The 21547-nt window shown below is 38.2% G+C and overlaps 1 long non-coding RNA gene across 1 annotated transcript in view; it reads left to right on the plus strand.

The window, feature by feature from the left end:
- Positions 1-20737, plus strand: part of LOC131825211 (uncharacterized) — a 31029-nt gene extending 10292 nt beyond the window's left edge. Inside the window, exons 2-3 of the long non-coding RNA XR_009351161.1 lie at positions 12239-12329; positions 19702-20737. This is a non-coding gene — a long non-coding RNA (uncharacterized LOC131825211). The remainder of the gene's footprint in view (positions 1-12238; positions 12330-19701) is intronic.
- Positions 20738-21547: the final 810 nt, after the last annotated feature.

The raw sequence follows: 21547 nt of genomic DNA on the forward strand, positions 1-21547 counted from the left end.
TGTATTATTTGTCCCATAGCATATAATGTATTATTTGTCCCTGTACAGACAGGTCTGTGAATCATCAGGCTTACACATTTCCCAGCACTTACCATACCCCATACCTTCCCCAATGTCCATAACCCAACTACCCTATCCCTCCCCCTCCAACTCCCAGCAACTCTCAGTTTGTTTTGTGATATTGAAAGTCTCTTATGGTTTGTCTCCCTCCCGATCCCATCTTGATTCATTTTTTCCTGCTCTACCCCCATAAACCCCTGCCCTGCCTCTCAAATTCCTCATATCAGAGAGATCACATGAATATTGTCTTTCTCTGATTAACTTATTTTGCTCAGCATAATACCCTCTAGTTCCATTCACATCAACGAAAATGGCAAGATTTCTTTTGATGACTGCAGAGTATTCCATTGTATATATATATCACTTCTTCTTTATCCATTCTATTGATGGACATCTTGGTTCTTTCCATAGTTTGGCTATTATGGACATTGCTGCTGTAAGCATTCTCGTGCACTACATTTGTATCTTTAGGGTAAATACCCAGCAGTGCGATTGCTGGGTCATGGGATAGCTCTATATTCAATTTCTTGAGGAACCTCCATGCTGTTTTTCAGAGCGATTGCACCAGCTTGCATCCCCACCAACAGTATAGGAGGGTCCCCTTTCTCTGCATCCTCACCAACATGTCATTTCCTGATTTGTTAATTTTAGCCATTCTGACTGGTGTGAGGTGGTATCTCATTGAGGTTTGATTTGTATTTCCCTGATGCTGAGTGATGTTGAACACCTTTTCATGTGTCTTTTGGCCATTTGGATGTTTTCTTTGCCAAAATGTCTGTTCCTGTCTTCTGCCCATTTCTTGATTGGATTATTTGTTCTTTGGGTATTGAGTTGGTAAGTTCTTTATAGATTTTGGATACTGTTTGATCTGTTATGTCATTTGCAAATATCTTCTCCCACTCTGTCAGTTGTCTTTTGGTTTTGTTGACTGTTTCTTTTGCTGTGCAAAAGCTTTTGATCTTGATGAAGTCCCAATAGTTCATTTTTGCCCTTGCTTCCCTTGCCTTTGGTGATGTTTCCAGGAAGAAGTTGCTGCAGTTGATGACGAAGAGGTTGCTGACTGTGTTCTCTTCAAGGATTTTGATGAAGGTCACATTGAGGTCTTTCAAGCATTTTGAGCCTATTTTTGTGTGGGTGTAGGGAAATGGCCCAGTTTCATTTTTCTGCATGTGGCTGTCCAATTTTCCTAACACCATTTGTTGAAGAGACTGTCTTTTTTCCATTGGACATTCTTTCCTGTTTTGTTGAAGGTTAGTTGAGGGTTTATTCCTTGGTACTCTATTCTTATCCATTGATCTATGTGTCTGTTTTTGTGCCAATACCATACTGTCTTGATGATGACAGCTTTATATTAGAGCTTGAAGTCTGGAATTGTGATACCATCAACTTTGGCTTTCTTTTGCAACATTCCTCTATTTGGCGTATTTTCTGGTTCCATATAAAATTTAGGATTATTTGTTCCATTTCTTTGAAAAAAAATGGATGGGATTTTGATAGGGATTGCATTAAATGTGTAGATTGCTTTAGGTCGCATAGACATTTTCACAATATTTGTCTTTCCAATCCATGAGCATGGAATGTTTTTCCATTTCTTTGTGTCTTCCTCAATTTCTTTTTTGAGTACTTTATAGTTCTCTGAGTACAGACTCTTTGCCTCTTTGGTTAGGTTTATTACTAGGTATCTTATGGTTTTGGGTGCAAATGTAAATGGGATCAACTCCTTAATTTCTCTTTCTTCTGTCCTGCTATTGGTGTAGAGAAATGCAACTGATTTCTGTGCATTGATTTTTTAAAAATTTTTTAAAATTTTTTATAAACATATAATATATTTTTATCCCCAGGGGTACAGGTTTGTGAATCACCAGGTTTACACACTTCACAGCACTCACCAAAGCACATACCCTCCCCAATGTCCATAATCCCACCCCCTTCTCCCAAACCCCCTCCCCCCAGCAACCCTCAGTTTGTTTTGTGAGATTAAGAGTCACTTATGGTTTGTCTCCCTCCCAGTCCCATCTTGTTTCTTCTCCTACGCCCTTAAGCCCCCATGTTGCATCTCCACTTCCTCATATCAGGGAGATCATATGATAGTTGTCTTTCCATGCTTGACTTATTTCGCTAAGCATGATACCCTCTAGTTCTATCCACGTCATCGCAAATGGCAAGATTTCATTTCTTTTGATGGCTGCATAGTATTACATTGTGTATATATATCACCTCTTCTTTATCCATTCATCTGTTGTTGGACATCTACGGTCTTTCCATAGTTTGGCTATAGTAAACATTGTTGCTATAAACATTGGGGTGCACGTGCTCCTTCGGATCACTATGTTTGTATCTTTAGGGTAAATAACCAGTAGTGCAGTTGCTGGGTCATAGGGTAGTTCTATTTTCACCTTTTTGAGGAACCTCCATGCTGTTTTCCAGAGCGGTTGCACCAGCTTGCATTCCCACCAACAGTGTAGGAGGGCTCTGTGTATTGATTTTATATCCTGACACTTTACTGAATTCCTGTATGAGTTCTAACAGTTTTGGAGTGGAGTCTTTGGGTTTTCCACATAAAGTAGCATATCATTTGCAAAGAGTGATAGTTTGACTTCTTCTTTGCTGATTTGGATGCCTTTAATTTCTTTTTGTTGTCTGATTGCTGAGGCTATGAATTCTAGCACTGTATTGATTAGCAGTGGTGATAATGGACATCCCTGCTGTGCTCCTAATCTTAGCGGAAAAGCTCTCAGTTTTTTTCTCATTGAGAAAGATATTGGCTGTGGGTTTTCATAGATGGCTTTGATGATATTGAGGAATGTATCCTCTATCCCTACATTTTGAAGACTTTCGATCAAGAAAGTATGCTATACCTTGTCAAATGCTTTTTTAGCATCTATTGAGAGTATCATATGGTTCTTGTTTTTTTCTTTTATTAATGTATTGTATCACATTGATTTGTGGATGTTGAACCAAACTTGCAGCCCTGGAATAAATCCCACTTGGTTGTGGTGAATAATCCTTTTAATGTACTGTTGGGTCCTATTGGCTAGTATTTTGGTGAGAATTTTTGCATCCATGTCCATCAAGGATATTGGTCTGTAATTCTCCTTTTTGATGGGGTCTTTGTCTGGTTTTGGGTTCAAGGTAATGCTGGCCTCATAAAATGAGTTTGGCAGTTTTTCTTCCATTTCTATTTTTTGGAACAGGTTTAGGAGAATAGGTATTTTTTTTTTAATTTTTAATTTTTAATTTTTTAAAACATATAATATATTTTTATCCCCAGGGGTACAGGTCTGTGAATTGCCAGGTTTATACACTTCACAGCCCTCACCAAAGCACATACCCTCCCCAATGTCCATAACCCTGCCCCCTTCTCCCAAACCCCCTCCCTACAGCAACCCTCAGTTTGTTTTGTGAGATTAAGAGTCACTTATGGTTTGTCTCCCTCCCAATCCCATCTTGTTTCATTTATTCTAGGAGAATAGGTATTAATTATTCTTTAAATGTTTGGTAGAATTCCCCTGGGAAGGTGTCTGGCCTTGGGCTCTTGTTTTTTGGGAGATTTTTGATGACTGCTTCAATCTCCTTCCTGTTTATGGGTCTGTTCAGGTTTTCTATTTTTTCCTGGTTCCATTTTGGTAGTTTGTATGTCTTTAGGAATGCATCCATTTCTTCAAGATTGTCAAAATTGCTGGTGTATTTTTGCTCATAATATGTTCTTTTAATTGTTTGTATTTCTTTGGTGTTGGTTGTGACCTCTCCTCTTTCATTCATGATTTTATTTATTTGGGTCCTTTCTCTTTTCTTTTTGATAAGTCTGACCAGGGCTTTATCAATCTTATTGATTCTTTTAAATAACCAGCTCCTAGCTTCATTGATTTGTTCTAGTGTTTTTAATTTTTATTGCATTGATTTTTGCTCTGGTCTTTATGATATCTTTTCTCCTGATGGGTTTGGGGTTTTCCATGGTGTTCTTTCTCCAGCTCCTTTAGGTGTAGGGTTAGGTTGTGTACTTGAGACCTTTCTTGTTTCTTGAAAAAAGCCTTGTATCCCTATATACTTTCCTCTCAGGACGGCCTTTGCTATGTTCCAAAGATTTTGAACAGTTGTGTTTTCATTTTCATTTGTTTCCATGAATTTTTTCAATTCTTCTTAAGTTACTGGTTGACTCATTCATTCTTTAGTAGGATGCTCTTTAGCCTCCATGTATTTGAGTTCTTTCCAACTCTCCTCTTGTGATTGAGCTCTAGCTTCAGGCATTGTGGTCTAAAAATATTCAGGGAATGATCCCAGTCTTTTCATACTGGTTGAGACCTGATTTGTGACCCAGGATGTTATCTACTCTAGAGAATGTTCCATGTGCACTAGAGAAGAATGTGTATTCTGTTGCTTTGGGAGGGAATGTTCTGAATATATCTGTGATGTCCATCTGATCCAGTGTGCCATTTAAAGCCTTTATTTCCTTGTTAATCTTTTGCTTAGATGATCTGTTCATTTCAGTGTGGGAGTGTATTAAAATCCCCTAATATTACTGTATTATTGTTGATGTGTTTCTTTGATATTGTTAAAAATTGGTTTGTATAATTGGCTGCTCCCATATTAGGGGCATAGATATTTAAATTTGTTAGATCTTCTTGTTGGACAGACCATTTAAGTATGATATAGTGTTCTTCCTCATCTCTTATTATAGTCTTTGGCTTAAAATCGAAGTGATCTGATATAAGGATTGCCACCCCAGCTTTCTTTTGATGTCCATTAGCATAGTAAATTGTTTTCCACCCCCTCATTTTAAATCTGGAGGTGTCTTTGGATCTAAAATGAGTTTCTTGTAGACAGCATTTCGATGGGTCCTTTTTTTTTTTTTTTTTTTTCCCTTGATACCTGTGTCTTTTGATTGGGGCATTTAGCTCATTTACATTCAGGGTAACTATTGAAAGGTAATAATTTATTGCTATTGTATTGCCTGTAACATGACTGTTACTGTCTATTTTCTCTGTTCCTTTCTGGTCTGTTACTTTTAGGCTCTCTGTTTGATTAGAGGACCCCTTTCAATATTTCCTGTAGAGCTGGTTTGGTGTTTGCAAATTCTTTTAGTTTCTGTTTGTCCTGGAAGCTTTTTATCTCTTCTTTATTGTCCATGACAGCCTACCTGGCTATAGTATTCTTGGCTACAGATTTTTCTCATTTAGTGCTCTGAATATATCATGCCTATCCTTTCTGGCTGGCCATGTCTCTGTGGATAAGTCTGCTGCCAATCTAATCTATCTACCATTTTATGTTACAAATCCCTTGTCCTCAGCTGCTTTCAGGAGACTTGTATGCTTTATTATTAGATGATGGGGTGTGGACCTATTTTTATTGATTTTGAGGGGAGTTCTCTGTGCCTCCTAGATTTTGATGCTTGTTCCCCTTGCCATATTAGGGAAATTCTCTAATATAATTTACTCCAATATACCTTCTGCCCCTCTCTGTCTTTCTTCTTCTTCTGGGGTCCCAATTATTCTAATATTGTTTCATTTTATAGTATCACATATATCTTGAATTCTCTCCTTGTGGGCCAGTAATTGTTTGTCTCTCTTTTGCTCAGCTTCTTTTTCTCTGTCATTTGGTCTTCTATATCAGTAATTCTCTCTTCTGCCTCATTTATCCTAGGAGTAAGAGACTCCATTTTTTATTGCATCTCATTGATAGCTTTTTAAATTTCAACTTGGTTTGATTTTAGTTCTTTTATTTCTCCAGAAAGGGATTTTATTTATGCAGACAGGGATTCTCTAATATCTTCCATGCCTTCTTCAAGCCCAGCTAGCACCTTGAGAATCGTCATTCTGAACTCTAGTTCTGACATATTACCAATGTCCATGTTGACTAGGTCCCTAGCTGTAGTTATTGGCTCTAGTTCTTCTTTTTGTGGTGAGTTTTTCCACCTTGTCATTTTATCCAGATAAGAATATATGAATGAGGGCCACCTGGGTGACTCAGTGGGTTTAAGCCTCTGCCTTCTGCTCAGGTCATGATCTCAGGGTCCTGGAATCAAGACCTGCATTGGGCTCTCTGCTCAGTGGGGAGCCTGCTTCCCCCCTCTCTCTGCCTGCTTCTCTGCCTATTTCTGATATATCTCTCTGATAAATAAATAAATAAAATATTAAAAAAAAGGAATATATTAATGAGAGAGTAAAATACTAAAAGGATGACAAAGACACCAGAAAAATATATGCTAATGAAATCAGAAGAGACCCAAAACAGGGGGAGAAGGAAGGGGGAAAAAAAATAAAATAAAAAAATATATGTATTAGACTGGTGAATAGAACAGAGCCACCCACTTGATTTTGGAAGTATTCTGGTGTCTTAGAAGGAACTACCTCCCAAGATTTTAATTAAAGAAAATCTTATATATATATACACAAAAATAAGGGTAAAGATGATGAAGGGATGGGATATGACTGTAAAGAAAAAAATTAAAGGGGACTGTAAAAAAAGGAATTGATAAGATAAATTGGTTGGAAAAAAAAAGATGACAATGTGATCAGGCTGGAGCTATATTTAAGGTATATTTTGATCTATTAGAAGAAATTGTATCCCAAAATTTTTAGAAAAAACAAAAAACAACAAAACCTAAATGTTTACAAAAAATAAGGTTAAATACAATGAATGGATAAAATATGACTATAACGCTGAAAATTTAAAAGGATTTTTTAAAACAAGCTATTGATATGATGAAATAGTTAAGAAATGTTAACAGAGGAGAGAGGAGAGGTTAAAAAAATAGAATAAGAAAAAAACAAAATAAAAAAAAATTAACTTTCCAATACTAAAAGATCATGGGGGAAAAGCCATGAATTCCATGTGTTGCTTTCCCCTAGTTCTGGAGTTCCACAGTTCTCATTGATTGGTGAACTTGGTCTTGGCTGGATGTTCTTGCTGATCTTCTGGGGGAGGAGCCTATTGCAGTGCTTCTCAAATGTCTTTGCTGGAGGCGGAATTGCACCGCCTTTGCCGGGGCCAGCTAAGTAATCTGCTTGGGTTCACTCTCAGTAGCTTTTATTCCCTGAACAATTTCTGTAGAGCTTTGGAGGATGGGAATGAAATCGGTGGCCTCTGAATCTCCAGTCTGTAAGAGCCGAGAGGTCAGGGCTCCACTCTTCACTATGCCCTCAGAGAAAAGCAGTCAATCCCTCCCATCTCTCTAGTCTCTGGCAACACTCTGTGCTCACCCAGCCTGTGACCCAGCATTTCTGTCTCTCATGCATGGCCTTGTTTGGCATCTCTAAACCCAGCAGATTCCTGCCATGCTTCTGTGGCAGTCTTCCCAGAGGAAGAAGGTGAGTTTCCCCAGATCTGCCACTTGTGGGGTCCCTGCACGAAGAGCAGTGGCCTCACTGTGCCTTGGATCACGGTTTAAGGTCATCCCGAGCAGAGAGTGCACTGCTATGCTCTGTCTCTGTAGCCCACTTCTCTGCTCTGATACCTGAAAGCTCTGCCACACTCAGTCACTTTTGGTCTTCCTGTGACCTGGCTGGTTCTGAGCCCCCACTGTCTCTGCAAGGGCTTCACCCCCACTTAGCTTCTGGAGCCATGTCCTTCAGTGAGCAGCCTTATAAAAGTTCTGATTTTGTGCTCTGCTGCTCCACCACTTGCAGGGAGCCAGCCCCTCTCTCCATGGTCTATCTACCTGTGGCTTCAGATTCACATCTCTGCACATCCTACCTTCCTGAAAGTGGTTGATTTTCTGTTTCTAGAATTGCTGCTCTTCTTCTCTTTTATATCCTATTAAGTTAGGAACCTGTAGGTGTTCAGAATGGTTTGATAACTACCAGCTGAACTCCTGGGACCTAATGCTATATCAGTTTTCTACTCCTCCACCATCTGGCTTCTACATAGTGTTAATTCTAGGATCATTTGGTTACTGATGCAACCCCACACTGAACTGCCTTTCCAAGAGTCTTTTCACAAAACTAGTTCTCTGTATGCCCTAAATTGGGAAACATTGTCAAAGAAATTGCCACATTCCTGCCTCTAGGAACATCACTATCTCCACTCCCTCTTAAGTATAGATAGCACTTAAGGCTTTTCAAAGCATTTTCATATGTATTATGTCATTTCATTTTCATTACCTGTGATTGATGTAGGGAAGCCCAGTGGATGAGAGAAGAGATACATTATTTCAGTATTTTCTGCCTTAGTGTGTCAGAAAATCATTGGTTTGGGTAGAGGTAAAGAGAACACAGGTGCTTGGCTAGAGAATCCTTGGGATTGTAAGGGTAGGATTTTTTTCCTGCTTTTATTTTGCCAACATTTTGTTCCCTTTAAACACTGCCCAGAGAAATGTTTTCTACTCTGTGAGGTAATATCCACATAATTTCAGATACTGTCCCGTGTGGAGGGAGATAGACTACAGGTAATTTGACTCCATGTCAGTATGACATTTGTCTGTGTAAAACAGACTGACTCAGTATTAGACTGTAATATAATTGGGAGAAAATTGGAGACAAGGTTTGAAATTTAGTCAAAGCATTTTTATTATAGAAGAGAATTTTGTGCATATTTGTTAGAAATTCTTAACATGGACAACTCACTGGATGGTTTAGAACTTACCTTGGGGGTGCCTGGGTGGCTCAGATGTTAAGTATCTGCCTTCAGCTCAGGTCATGATACCAGGCTCCTGGGATTGAGCCCTACATGAGGATCCCTGTGCAGCAGCAAAGCCTGCTTCTCCCTCTCCCACTCCCCCTGCTCATGTTCCCTCTCTTACTGTCTCTCTCTCTCTCTGTCAAATAAATAAATAAAATCTTGGAAACTTCCCTCTGTTCCTAATTTATATTTGGAAATTCCTATATTTTGGATATGTGTAGTTTGCACTAAATTCTCATTATTGTGTATGATTTTTTTTTCCCATTTGATAGTATCATGAGGTTACTTTCTTTGGATGGGTGTAAACATGTTGGGCAAGCAAAAGTTAAGCAGCAGTTAATTATCTGAGTCTGTAGACTTGGTTTAGTAACCAGAGTTTTTTGTTTTTGTTTTTCCCTTGAAGGGATGTTTGGAGAGACAGAGAGGAAGGGGACTGTGAGTCTTCTGGACATCTAAAAAGGCATTTCTTTCTATACATAATCCATTTCTTCCATGCACATACCCCTCCCTTTGAAGCAGAAGACACTGGTATTGTGTAAGGGGAGTGAGTAGTGCACAAGAGAACCATCTCCTGATGCTCCAGAATGACATCCATTTATACAAAACTATTAAGAGCACAAATTAAAAAGTTACCAATGTAAAAAAAAAATAAGTGCAGTGGAGTTCTTCAATATAGTTTCAACATTAACCTTTGAGAAATTACAGGGTGAGTGGCTACAAATGCTTCATAGCATCTGCCTCAACACCAAAGGGAGAAAGTCCAGTGCCAATCTAGGGCAGAGGTCCTGTCATTGTACAAATGTCTTTTGTGTCCCCATTGGAGGAAAAAGGACATCTTGGGCGGGATGCTTGCCCAATGATCAGTGCTGGGGTAGTGCACCATGGAGTCCTCTTGTGGCATTGAACTATTTGAGATGAGGAGGGGGCATAAGTGGAGGAATCAGGCTAAGATTCAAACTGTGAGGGAAAGTTGAGAGTCAAACACCTGTGTCTTGTTCTCCAATACATTTCCAGTACCTGCCATGGTGCCTGTACACACAGTCATTTTCAATAAATATTTATGGAAAAGTATATATTGATAAATAAAAATGACAGGCGCTAGGTAGTGCTCCTAGGTAAGTAGCACAGTCATACCCAGATGCCCAGTAAACAAGAAATATATTGAGTGGTGGGGAAAACCATTGTAAGGTTAAAGTTTAACCAGAGACAATTTACATTAGTAGGATAACGAATGTGGATGTCTGGAAAAACTCATAATTCAAGCGACAGGCCAAATTGATTCTTTCTGGTTCTTGTTTTATCACCGTTTGTCAGTTCTCTAGACTGTTTCGAGAAACAAGAGGTTTAAGACTGTGTCATTCTCATCAACTATCATATTGCATTAGCAATGGTTGTAGCTCTGGTTTCTATTTATACCATGGGACTGTTTTTAGCAAATCTAACTTGTGGCAGTTTGCCCATTATTTACATGTTGCTTTACAGCACATTGGTAATGGAGAACGAATGGCTTGCTTTTCCTGAGATGAGAACAGAAATGTCTGGGTTATCATGGGACTGACCATGTGTACACTTCACTTGTCACCATCTTATTAAGTCAATTTCCTAAAAGGAATTACCAAACTTCTTGGAGTGCACATTTATCATCCATACATGGGAACCATTAGACTACATAAATGCTGCCTTTTTGGAGTCATCTGTGCTTTATGTTCACTGGGTGGAGTTACTCAGTAATATAAATAAACCACAGACTAAGTCTTAGACAAAAAGTGCTTTGGACTGGGGAATAATATAATTTTAAAAAATGTGTTTGTTGCTTCCATGTGAGTTTTTGTTTATGTTTTGGGTTACAGCCATTGCCACCATCGTGCAAAGGCCAGAAAGAAATCTAATCGGGTGTTGCCCACAGGGATTGTGATTTATTATAGTTTTCAGTTTTCACTACATGTTACTGAGTCAATAGACCCAGATGCAGAATACCTCCACTGGAGAGATCTAAGGCACACGCATTCAGAAACATTGTTTCATAATTAAAACATGGTCCTATCTCTTTAGATCTCTTTAAAGATAAAATCTCCTTTAAAAATGATCCCATTCTTCTAATTAGGAGTTTCCCCAATTCTTTCTCACAAATATTATGTCTAGTTTTGGTTTCCTGGAAAATATGTGCCCAATAATCCTTTTCTAAACATATAGTTAATATGATTTCTTACAGTTCTCTAGCTTACATCTATTTGCCAGCATATCTGCTCCTTCAGCTATGTAGAAGAAATTAAATTCTGCAAAACAATAAAGTTTTCAGAGCGCAGCTGGGAAGAAATTCCATGTAATTCTCTCCCATGTTTTCTTTAAAGTCTAGCCCTGTACCTCTCCTAGCTGCTTCACTGACTGTCAAATATTTTTATTCTTCTCTTTCTGGTGCCTTCTGTATCCAGACTACTGCTGAGTCCTGTTTATTTAGTCAACATTTCATTCATATATCCATTCATTCAGCCTGTATTTATGGAACCTATGTGTTGTGCATGCCAAGGGTTAATCTCAGGGCATCATGGACACTGCTGTCTGTCCTACACATTCCCTTTTACTACCAAAGTAGAAGCTAATCCCTTCTCATTCCAACCATTGAACTTCCTGTTTTGGGGACTCAGAGTAAGAGCCACCGTGCACAGTGGGCTGGCCTGCTGTAGCTTGGAGTACATTAAAATAGAGCCATTCTCCTGTCTAGTACCTCAATCTTGTTTCTTGGTTGTTTGACTCCTCTCACTCTTTATGATTGGTTACAGGGGTAGGCAGAATAATGGCTTCCCAAAGATGACTATATCTTAATCCCCAAATCCAGTGAATACATTGCCTTGTGTGGCTTGAGAGACTCTGCAGATGTCATTAAGCACCTTGAGATGGGGTTATCTTGGTTATCTGAGTGGGCCCAATCTGATTACATGAGCCTTTAAAAACAGAGAACTGAAGTAGGGGAAATTGGAGTGAGAGATGAAGCATGAGAGACTGTGGACTCTCACAAACAAACTGAGGGTTTTAGAGGGGAGACGGTGGGGGGAATGGGTGAGCCTGGTGGTGGGTATTAAGGAGGGCACGTATTGCATGGAGCACTGGGTGTGATGCATAAACAATGAATAAATAAAATTAATTAATTAATTAATTAAAAAAGAGAGAGAACCTTTCCTAGCTGTGTTAAGAGAAAAAGATGTCAACAAAAGAAGAAAGGTCAGAGAGATGCTACCTTGCTAACTTTGAAGACCATGCCAAGCAATGCAAATGGTGGCTAGAAGCTAAGAAATGTAAGGAAATGTATTATCCTGTAGAGCCTTTAGAAAGGGACAAAGACATGCTGATTCCTTCATTTTATACAGTGAGGTCCAAGTCAGACTTCTAATTTACAGATCTGTAAAGTAATACATTTGTGTGTTTATAAAGCACTAATTTGTGGTAACTTGACACAGTAGCAATAGGCAATTAATGCAGCTCTGTTTCTAGCCATGGCCTTTTGTACTTTTCAGATTGATTTTTAGCATTTTCTGCCTAATGCCTGCCTGCTTTCTCTCCTCAGATGTCTACCTTCAACCCTTCTTGACTTTCAAAGCGAAGGCATCTCCCATGTCTTGATGTCTGCTACTGATTGTGCATTCTTCTTCTTTTAGGTTTGTTCATTTATTTGTTTTCTGCCAATAGTTTCTCTAACCTCTCTAACTATTCTTCCTTTTTGTAATACTTTCCTCTTTCAAAACACTTTCTAAATTAGTTTGAGTTTCAAGACTTTGCATTTTCTGACCCAAGCTATCTTCCTGACCCTGCCTTCTCCAGTTCTTCATAGTCAAGCATGTTCCGGTTAAATTGTACTGCTCACTCTTCTCACACATAATCTTGACTTCAGAGTCTTGAATTAGTCAGGATAGGCTAGGTCATGCTGTAGAAAGAAAGACAACCTCAGTATTTCAGTGGTTAATGAAATGTCCACGTGGGTCAGTTGAGGGCTCTTTTCTACACTTTTTCCTGTGCCTGAGGGAGCAGCTACCACCTCAGCAGTTGCTGAGAGGAGTGTAGGAAATCAGGAATTATGTTCAAGCAACAGGTAATATCTGTTCCTTTGACTTTCATCCTGTTCTCCAGAACTGGCCACATGATCCTGCCAGAGAGGACTAAAGGGTATAACCCCATCAATTACGTGGACAATGGCCATTGCTATCAGTCTGTAACCCTCTACAAGAAGGACTGGGGAACGACTTCCCATCTACCAAGTCTGTCCATAGTTACGTGTTCCTGCAAAGAAAGTTTGTTGGGATGCATCTGGTCCTGAAAGAGTAAATGGTTAACTTTACTATAGCCTCAACTTTTCTCCCTAAAGGATTACGAGAACGTAAAGGGAAGAAAAGGTTTATTCATTCAATTGCCACAATTACATGTGGAACTCCTACTGAATGCAGAGTATAGTTAAAGGCTTGGGAACCATAATGATGAACTAGATGTCCTGCAGGGATACAGGTATGGGAAGGGGCTTTGTGGTAAACTGCTCTCCCCAACTTTGGCAATCATGAAGTTGATGATCAAGAAGGCAGGTAGGACAAATAAAGGAGTGCATTGAGCTTATCAGTTTTGCCCAGGATTTGTATAGGCCTTTGAAGATAAGTTTGTTCTAGTTTACTTCAGAACTTCTGGAGGAACTTACAAGAAATGGAATTTTATAGAATTTGAAAACTATCTGAGGAAGCATGTGCTAGAGTGGAAAGAATACGTGCTTTGGGGTTAGGTATATCTGAAATGAATTCCCAGGTCTCCCCTACATTACTGTGTGATCTTGGGAAAATTAGTTAATCTATCTGAGACTTTGTTTTCTTGTTTATAAAATGTGTAATATAGTGCTCAAAAGATGAATGAGATAAATGTAGAAAATGCCCTTATCTTGGGACTGGCATAATCAGGCTCTAAATAAACACTGGGTTCCTTCAGTTTCTTTTGTGAGACTTAATAGTAACTAATATTTCATTTTACTTTGTACCAGATTCTACAGAGCACCATTAAAAAGTTATCTCATAAAGAAATTTATTTCATATAAGTTTGGCCATTTTATGTAGTTTCCTTTCCTTTTTTGACATTTTTTATTGAGATATAATTTACATACTATAAAATTCATGTTTTTGAGATATTTTTGTGATTGTTATATTAATTAAATTGTGTAACCCATTTAATTACATGACATTTCATCACTCCCAAAAGACCATTAGAAGTCACCTGACATTCTGTCCTTCTCCAAGTCCCTGGTAACCACTCACTAACCTACTTTCTTTCTGTATGGACTTGCTTGTCCTAGACACTTTATATAAATGGAATCATGCAATCTGTGGTCTTTTCAGTCTGGATTCTTTCACTTAGCATATGTTTTCAAGGTTCATTCATGTTGTAGCATGTATGTGCTTAGCATTGGTACTTTGTACCACATTTTTATTGCTATGCTACCTTTCCATTGCATGGATATATACCCTATTTTTGTTTATCCATTCATAAGTTGATAGACATTAAGATTGTTTCCACTATTTGGCTGTTATGAACATTGATGTATGTGATTTGTGTGGTCATATGTTTTCATTTCTCTTAGGTATATCCTAGGAGTGGAGTTTCTATGCATTGCGGTAACAAGTCACTGTTTGAGGAAATGTTGGACTGTTTTCTAAATGGCTGCACTATTTTACACTTCCACGAGCAATGCATAGTGGTTCCAATTTCTCCAAATTCTTGTCAACACCTGCTACCTTTTTTATTATGACCCTATTGTTTGTCTTCTGACTACAGCCATATTAGTGAGTATGAAGTAGTACTTGTTAGGGTTTTTATTTGGATTTCCATGGTGACTAATGATGCTGAGCATCTTTTTATATGCTTATTGATCTTTTCTATATCTTCTTTATTAGAGAAGTTTCTATTCAAATCAGTTTCTTTTTACACCATCTCCTCTTGTTTTAAATTTTGTTGTTTTTCTTTATATTGCTAGTTTTCCTGGTTATTCTCAAGTGAACACAGAAGTGGGGTTTGAGTGAGGTACCAGTTTCTTATCTGCATGATATTTTTTCATTTTGGGGGAGGGGTGGGGGTAAGGGAGAGGCAGAGGGAGAGGGAGAGAATCTTAGGCAGGCTTTAAGCTCAGCACAGTGTCGGCCTCCATCTCAGAACCCTGAGATCATGACCTGTGCCAAGACTAAGAGTTGGATGCTTAACTGACTGAGCCACTGAGGTGTCCCTCCTGCAAGCTATTTTGAAGGCAGGAAAACTGAACTTTGAGACTTAGATCTGGGGCCTAGATCTGGCTCTGTCACATCTGTCTGTTAGACCTTGGACAAGTAGTTGTGAGCGTCAGCCTCATGACTTGAGCTGAAATCAAGAGTTGAACATTTAACCACCCAGGCACCACACTCTCTAGACATATTTAAATGGATATTATAATGTAACAAGATGCAGTTACAGGGGAGAGAATCAAATACTGGAAGCTCCAGTTGGAAGCTCCTTGTTGGAAGCTCCAACAAGGGGGCACCTTGCTATCTCTGAAGCCATCTGAGGTGATTTCAGGAAAGAGTGTAATTGAAGTGTCTTCCCACATTTAAATTCCCTGAATCGAGGGTATCCTTCTCTTTCAGTGCACATATTTTTTTATATTAAATAGAAAGATTATATTTGTACATCAAAATATATATACCTCCAATTATTAATATTTATTGAGTTCATTAGAAAAACTAATAATAGAGTGCTTTCCAGTTCTTGACTCTCAGTCAAGCTAACTTTAAGTCTCTAGTGTATGTTGGATGAATGAATCATTTTATATAGAAGGGGAAATTACAGGCTAAACTTTTGGAGGCCTCAAGTATAATTTTTCTTTTCACACTTGAGCTTCAAATAATAATAAGGTTTACTTTTAGAGCACTTTAATCCTTAATAGGAGAAATTGAGCTTCCTTATGGAGAATTCTATAATGCTCATTGTTAGTAAGTAGTTATCATTCCCTCTTATCTGGTTAGAAAGTCCTTTATACATTTAGCCAAACTGGCTACAAATCTGTTCCTTTTCCTCCAATATTACAGGGTCCTTTAAGATTGAAAGGTTTGGAGAGTCTGTAAATGGAGGAAAGCTTTGGAGTCACTTAAGATTTCAGCCGTACATTTTATAGAAGAGCAACTGAGCGTCAGTTATGTCAGAGGATATTGTCCAGAATCCTGGTGTCCAATCTCCCCTTTTACGGGTTCCTTTCTCTCCCATATTCTTTTTGTTTTCTCCCCCCACCCCCAAATCAAGTTAAGATTGAATAAGTGGTGTGAACAAAAGTGAATCTTAAACATTTTTTCAGTTGGCTTGAGGTATACAAAGAGTATTTTGAGCTCTCAAATGCCTTAATGGACTTCCAAAATGTCTTCCTGAGACTGAATTTGTTAGTAAAAAGCTAGAGTTGCAATAACAAAATATCATAGACTGAGTGGCTTGGACAAAAGAAATTTTATTTTCTTACATTTCTGAGGGCTGGAAGTCTGAGATCCTGGTCAGTTTCTGCTGAGGGCCTTCTTCTTGCCTTACAGATGGCCACTTCCTTGCTGTGTCCTCACAGAGTAGAGAGAGACAGAGAGATCTTTTTCTTCTCCCTCTCCTTATAAGGCCCTTGATCCTATCACATTAGGAAATTTCCCCTATAAATTCTTTGAACCCAAAAGCGCTATCTCCAAATTCAGTCACACTGAGGATTAGGGCTTCAGCAAGAGGATTTGGAGGGGATACAGTTCAGCCCATAGAACTAATGGACTTGTTCTTTAGTTTAACATTTCCTCCATCTTTCCCTTCCCCTCTCCTCTCCTCTCCTCTTCTCTCCTCTCCCCTCTTCTCCCCTCCCTCTCTTTCTCTCCTCATTCCCTCTCCTCCTTTCCTTCCTTCTCCCTCTTTCTTTCTCCCTTCCCCTCACTTTCCTTCCCTTTCCCTTCCTCTCTTCCATCTTTCTATCTTCCCTCCTATCTTCCTTCATTCCTTCCTCTTTATCTCTTATCTCTCTTTTTCTTTCCTTCCTTCCTCTTTTCTTTTTTTTATTTCTTTTCTTTCTTTCCTCCCATCTCTCTGCCTGTCTTCCTTCCTTCATCCCTCCCTCCCAACCTCTCTCTCTCTTTCTTCCTTCCTTCTTCACTCCTTTTCTCTCTCTCCCTTCCTTCCTTCCTCCAAACATTGTGTGATGGCGTGTGTGTATGTATGATAACTAACATACCTATTACTATTTCCTAACCAAATTTAAAATTGTTTCCAACCACCTTGGAGCTTCTATTTGAACTGCTAACATGAAGGTGAGCAAAACCAGGGCACTGTAAATGCTCTTAATGTAGTAAACAAGCATTGGCTCTGTTATTATTCAGAATGTTCAAGCAGGATCTAGTTTAGATGACTATATCAGGGACAGGCTAGAGGAAGTTCTAGCACTGCATAATTGTTGGAATAGATTACTTTGGAGATTACTTCCAATGTTAATATTTTATTATTCTTGGCAGAATTTTTGGATGGATTGTTTGCTTTTTCTTTCCTAATGAATACCCTTGATGGAGGAGCTAACAAGCAATGAAATGTCCCCAAATGCAGAAGGGTGCAAAGACGAAAGCTAGGTTTCTGGAAAATCCACTGTCAAAATACGGATCAAGAGTTGGCTGCATCATTAGTGATGGTCAATAAGTTGTGATAATTTTGGAACATAAATATACTAGCATTAAAAGGGGAAGATACTATTGACACCCCAAGAGCAATGGTTAGTAAAGTGAAACACAGAAACAGCTACTAATACAAGAAGGTTTTACGTGAAAAGGACTGCTAACATTATTTATTGAGTTTATTCAATATTTTGATATAAGGGAAATGTAAGGAACATTAACTACCATCTTTGAAACAAATATCATAGCTAATTTTTCTCAAATATTAGGTGACTATTATTTCAGAAATTTGTGAAGTCCTTAGGAAATGAAATCATAACCTAGAAATATTTCTGCTCCCAACATCTAGCACAATGTCTCACAGAATGGAACTATATGGTAACCATCAAATGAATGAATTAATGACATTGGAATAAAATGGGTTATTTACTTCTGTATTTATTTAAAAATTATTCATTTTTTAAAAATTTTTTATTTTTTATAAACATATATTTTTATCCCCAGGGGTACAGGTCTGTGAATCACCAGGTTTACACACTTCACAGCACTCACCAAAGCACATACCCTCCCCAATGTCCATAATCCCACCCCCTTATTTTTGAGTGTATTTTTGAGAGCCTTATTGAGTTTTCATTGACTACAGTCACCTGTGTATATTTATAATGTAAAATTTGATAAGTTTAGATATGTACACTCATGAAACTATTATCACAACCAAGATGGTGAACACATATATTGCTCTGCAAAATTTCCTCTTGCTCCCTTATAATCTCTTCCTCCAAGTGGAGATGCAATGTGGGGGTTTTGGGAGGTAGGAAAAGAATAAATGAAACAAGATCAGATTGGGAGGGAGACAAACCATATGTGATTTTTAATCTCACAAAACAAACTGAGGGTTGCTGGGGGGAGGGGGGTCGAGAGAGGGTGGTGGGGTTATGGACATTGGGGAGGGTGTGTGCTATGGTGAGTGCTGTGAAGTGTGTAAACCTGGCAATTCACAGACCTGTACCCCTGGGGATAAAAATACATTATATGTTTATAAAAAAATTAAAAAAATTAATTAAAGAAAAAGAAAATGGGAGGATGCTGGTCATTTAAAAAAAAAATAACTTCCTCCTTCTTCTGTCCATATAACTTCTCTCCAGGCAACACTTAATCTTTCTTTTAGTAATTAGATTTTATTTTCTAGAGTTTTCTATAAGGGGATTCATAACACTTGTGCTAATTTTTTTTTTTTTTGGTGTGTGTATGTCTTCTTTCACTTAGCATAATTATGCTGAATTTCAGCCATGTTGTTGCATTGTTGTATATATCAATAGCAGAAGGAGATGTATGTCAGTTGTGATTTTGGGGCAACTTCAGCAGGGATACAATAGCTCATCCCACTAACTCTTCTCCTGTAAGTTGTATTGGAAACTGCAGCCAACTAGAATCTTGGAAAAGCAGGGACCAGATGGGGTAAACTTAAGTGAGAAGCCAGCAGACTGAGCTGGGCAAGGGTAGGACTGTACAAGATGCTGGTGGCACCCTTCTCAGATCGCTTTTACTAGGAGTGTATGTACACCGGCGCCCTGCTGCTGCAGATTCTGACTGCTTATGGCTCACACCTGCACATTGTTCTTTGCAGAATGATCCAGGACTGAGGGAGATGGCACTTTTCTCTCTCTGCCTGGGACAGTCCCATGGCCATGCAGTAACTATGCGGGGATATAACAGCCCAGCCTTTCTTTCTGGATAGGAGAACCTTTTAATACACTTTATCCTCCAGTGTACTCTGTGGGTGAGGCTAGATGTCCTCTAAATTCACATGGCTGACTTGCCTTTTCTTCTGCTTTAGCTTGATTTAGCTTCATTGCCTCTATAAGTTTCTCCTGAGAGTGGACTATCAGTAAATGATTTGTGCAGGAATTCCTCTTTCAGTCTCTGCTTCTAAGGAACGTGACTTCAGGCCCTCCTTTGCAAGCACTTCAGATTGTAGTTAATTTAATTACTATTCCTTAATCAGTTATTAATTACCTTAATAAACACTGCCCAGCAGTGTTCTAATAAGTTGTTGAACTCTCTCATACTCTGTTCTTCTCTTTCTCATTATTTTTGTTTTTCTAATATGTACATCTTTTTATTCCTTTACTGACATTTGAGCATGTTGTTGGAAAGAGGAGTTATATGTGTGTGGCCAGTCTTACAAGGAAGTTTAAACTGTTACAGACATTCAGGTTTATTTTGTATTTTCTACTAAATGTGCCATTTCCATTAGATATTAAAGATTCCATTGAAAACTTATATACATGAAAAGAACAATAAAAATTAGAAATTTTTAATTTTTTAAAAAAGATTTTATTTATTTATTTGACAGAAAGAGAGAGACAGCGAGAGAAGAAACACAAGCAATGGCAGAAGGAGAAGGAGAAGCAGGCTTTCCGCTGAGTAGGGAGCCTGACACGGGACTTGATCCCAGGACCCTAAAACAATGACCTGAGCCGAAGGCAGAAACTTAATGACTGAGTCACCCAGGCACCCCTCTAATGCTTTAATTTTTAAACAAGATTATCAGGAATTCCAAGGAACAGTGTGTTGGGATGGAGTCACCCATTTTGCTTTTAGGTTAGTGTTTCCATGAAACATTTCATTTAATACGGGGGCATGTATGAAATGTCTGCTTTGAACAGGTTTATTGATCTCTGCTAGAACAACAAATGCCAACACTTTTATTAATGAGGTAAAATGGGTCATTAAGGTTATAATTATATGCCTCACTGAATGTTCCCCAAGTTTATCCAGCTCAGTATTTTTATTTTAAAAATATTTAATTACCATGGTCATTTTTCTTGGCTTACAATAAGTGTGTGTGTGTGTGTGCATATCATTTATGTATATGTGATGCATATCACAGTGACTTGATGATGATTAGCCTAAGACCTATTTGGAGTTCTTGGAGAATGTTCTATCAGTTATTTGTGGATCAGTCTCTACTGCACTGTGCTATATCTATTTGTATATGTCTTATTTCCATACAGAGTTGAAGGCAAGAGTTAGATCTTATTTATCCTTCTGTTCCTATGGAGTCTGGTATATGTTGATATTCAACTGGATATTACTTTGAAACAAAATAAAACAAAACACAAAAACCTAGCCGATGTCTCTGCGAAATTTCCTAATCACCAATGACTTGCCAGTTAGTTGTGATATCTCTCAGTCTCTCATCTTCTGCAGGCAAATAGTTTCTCTTGTCTCTCCTAACACTTTCTCATCCTAAATAAAATTGGATACAAGACTGTGGCACAGTTGGTTTGAGTGCAAGGCACCAGAGCACAGCTCAAGTGAAGTCATTCTTGATGCAGCTGGCTGGTTCACAGTCATTCAGTTTCACTTCACAGAGGCACAGTATTTATGTTCTTCCTTCCACATCTGCAGAACTCCTTTCAGAGTCAATGAGAATTACAGGCTTTTAGCACATGGAGACATTGTATGAAACTTCACTTTATGCTTATTTAAATTTTTTTTTTATTTTTGCCAAAGGACAGGACTAAAATTTGGGTGATACAAATAATGTTATAAAATATACATAATCAAATAACTTCAAAATTGGAAGGACTTTAAATTCCATTCACTTGAACAAATACCTTCCTATTTTACACATGAGAGGATTGAAGCTTAAAGACTTTAAATTATTTGATAAAATATAATTACTGGTGGATGCAGGATTAGTGATATTATCTCAACACCAGGCATATTTTAGGGAACTGACACTCATTTTTCAGATACCCAAGTATTTAATACAGCAGGTTATAATAGATTTCCATTGTATTCAATATTTAAAAATCTCAGCTGGAATGTTAGAAGTTAATATTGTCTAATTTTTTTCTGAAAAATAAAGGGATCAAACTTTTAGTATTGAAAATTATTTCAACATACATCAATGTCTGCTACTATTTTTTGTCTACGTGAGGCCATAGGGCCATTTTAATCCTAAATCAATGAAGAAATGACTGTCATTGCTCTAGGCTCATTGGTGTGAGATTCTGGAACTGACTAGATAGAATGCAAGAGATCATTCTGAATATTTACTGACCCCAGGACATATATCTGGGAGAAAATTTTTAGACCAAATTCCTTATGTAAGTTTGTTTTAATGCCTTTTAATTTTTCTGAAAAAATGTTGAAAATACTACACAAATGTTTGGATTGTTTGAAAGTCAGAG

Source organism: Mustela lutreola, chromosome 2, assembly GCF_030435805.1.
Source record: "Mustela lutreola isolate mMusLut2 chromosome 2, mMusLut2.pri, whole genome shotgun sequence".
NCBI classification, from domain to species: Eukaryota; Metazoa; Chordata; class Mammalia; order Carnivora; family Mustelidae; genus Mustela; species Mustela lutreola.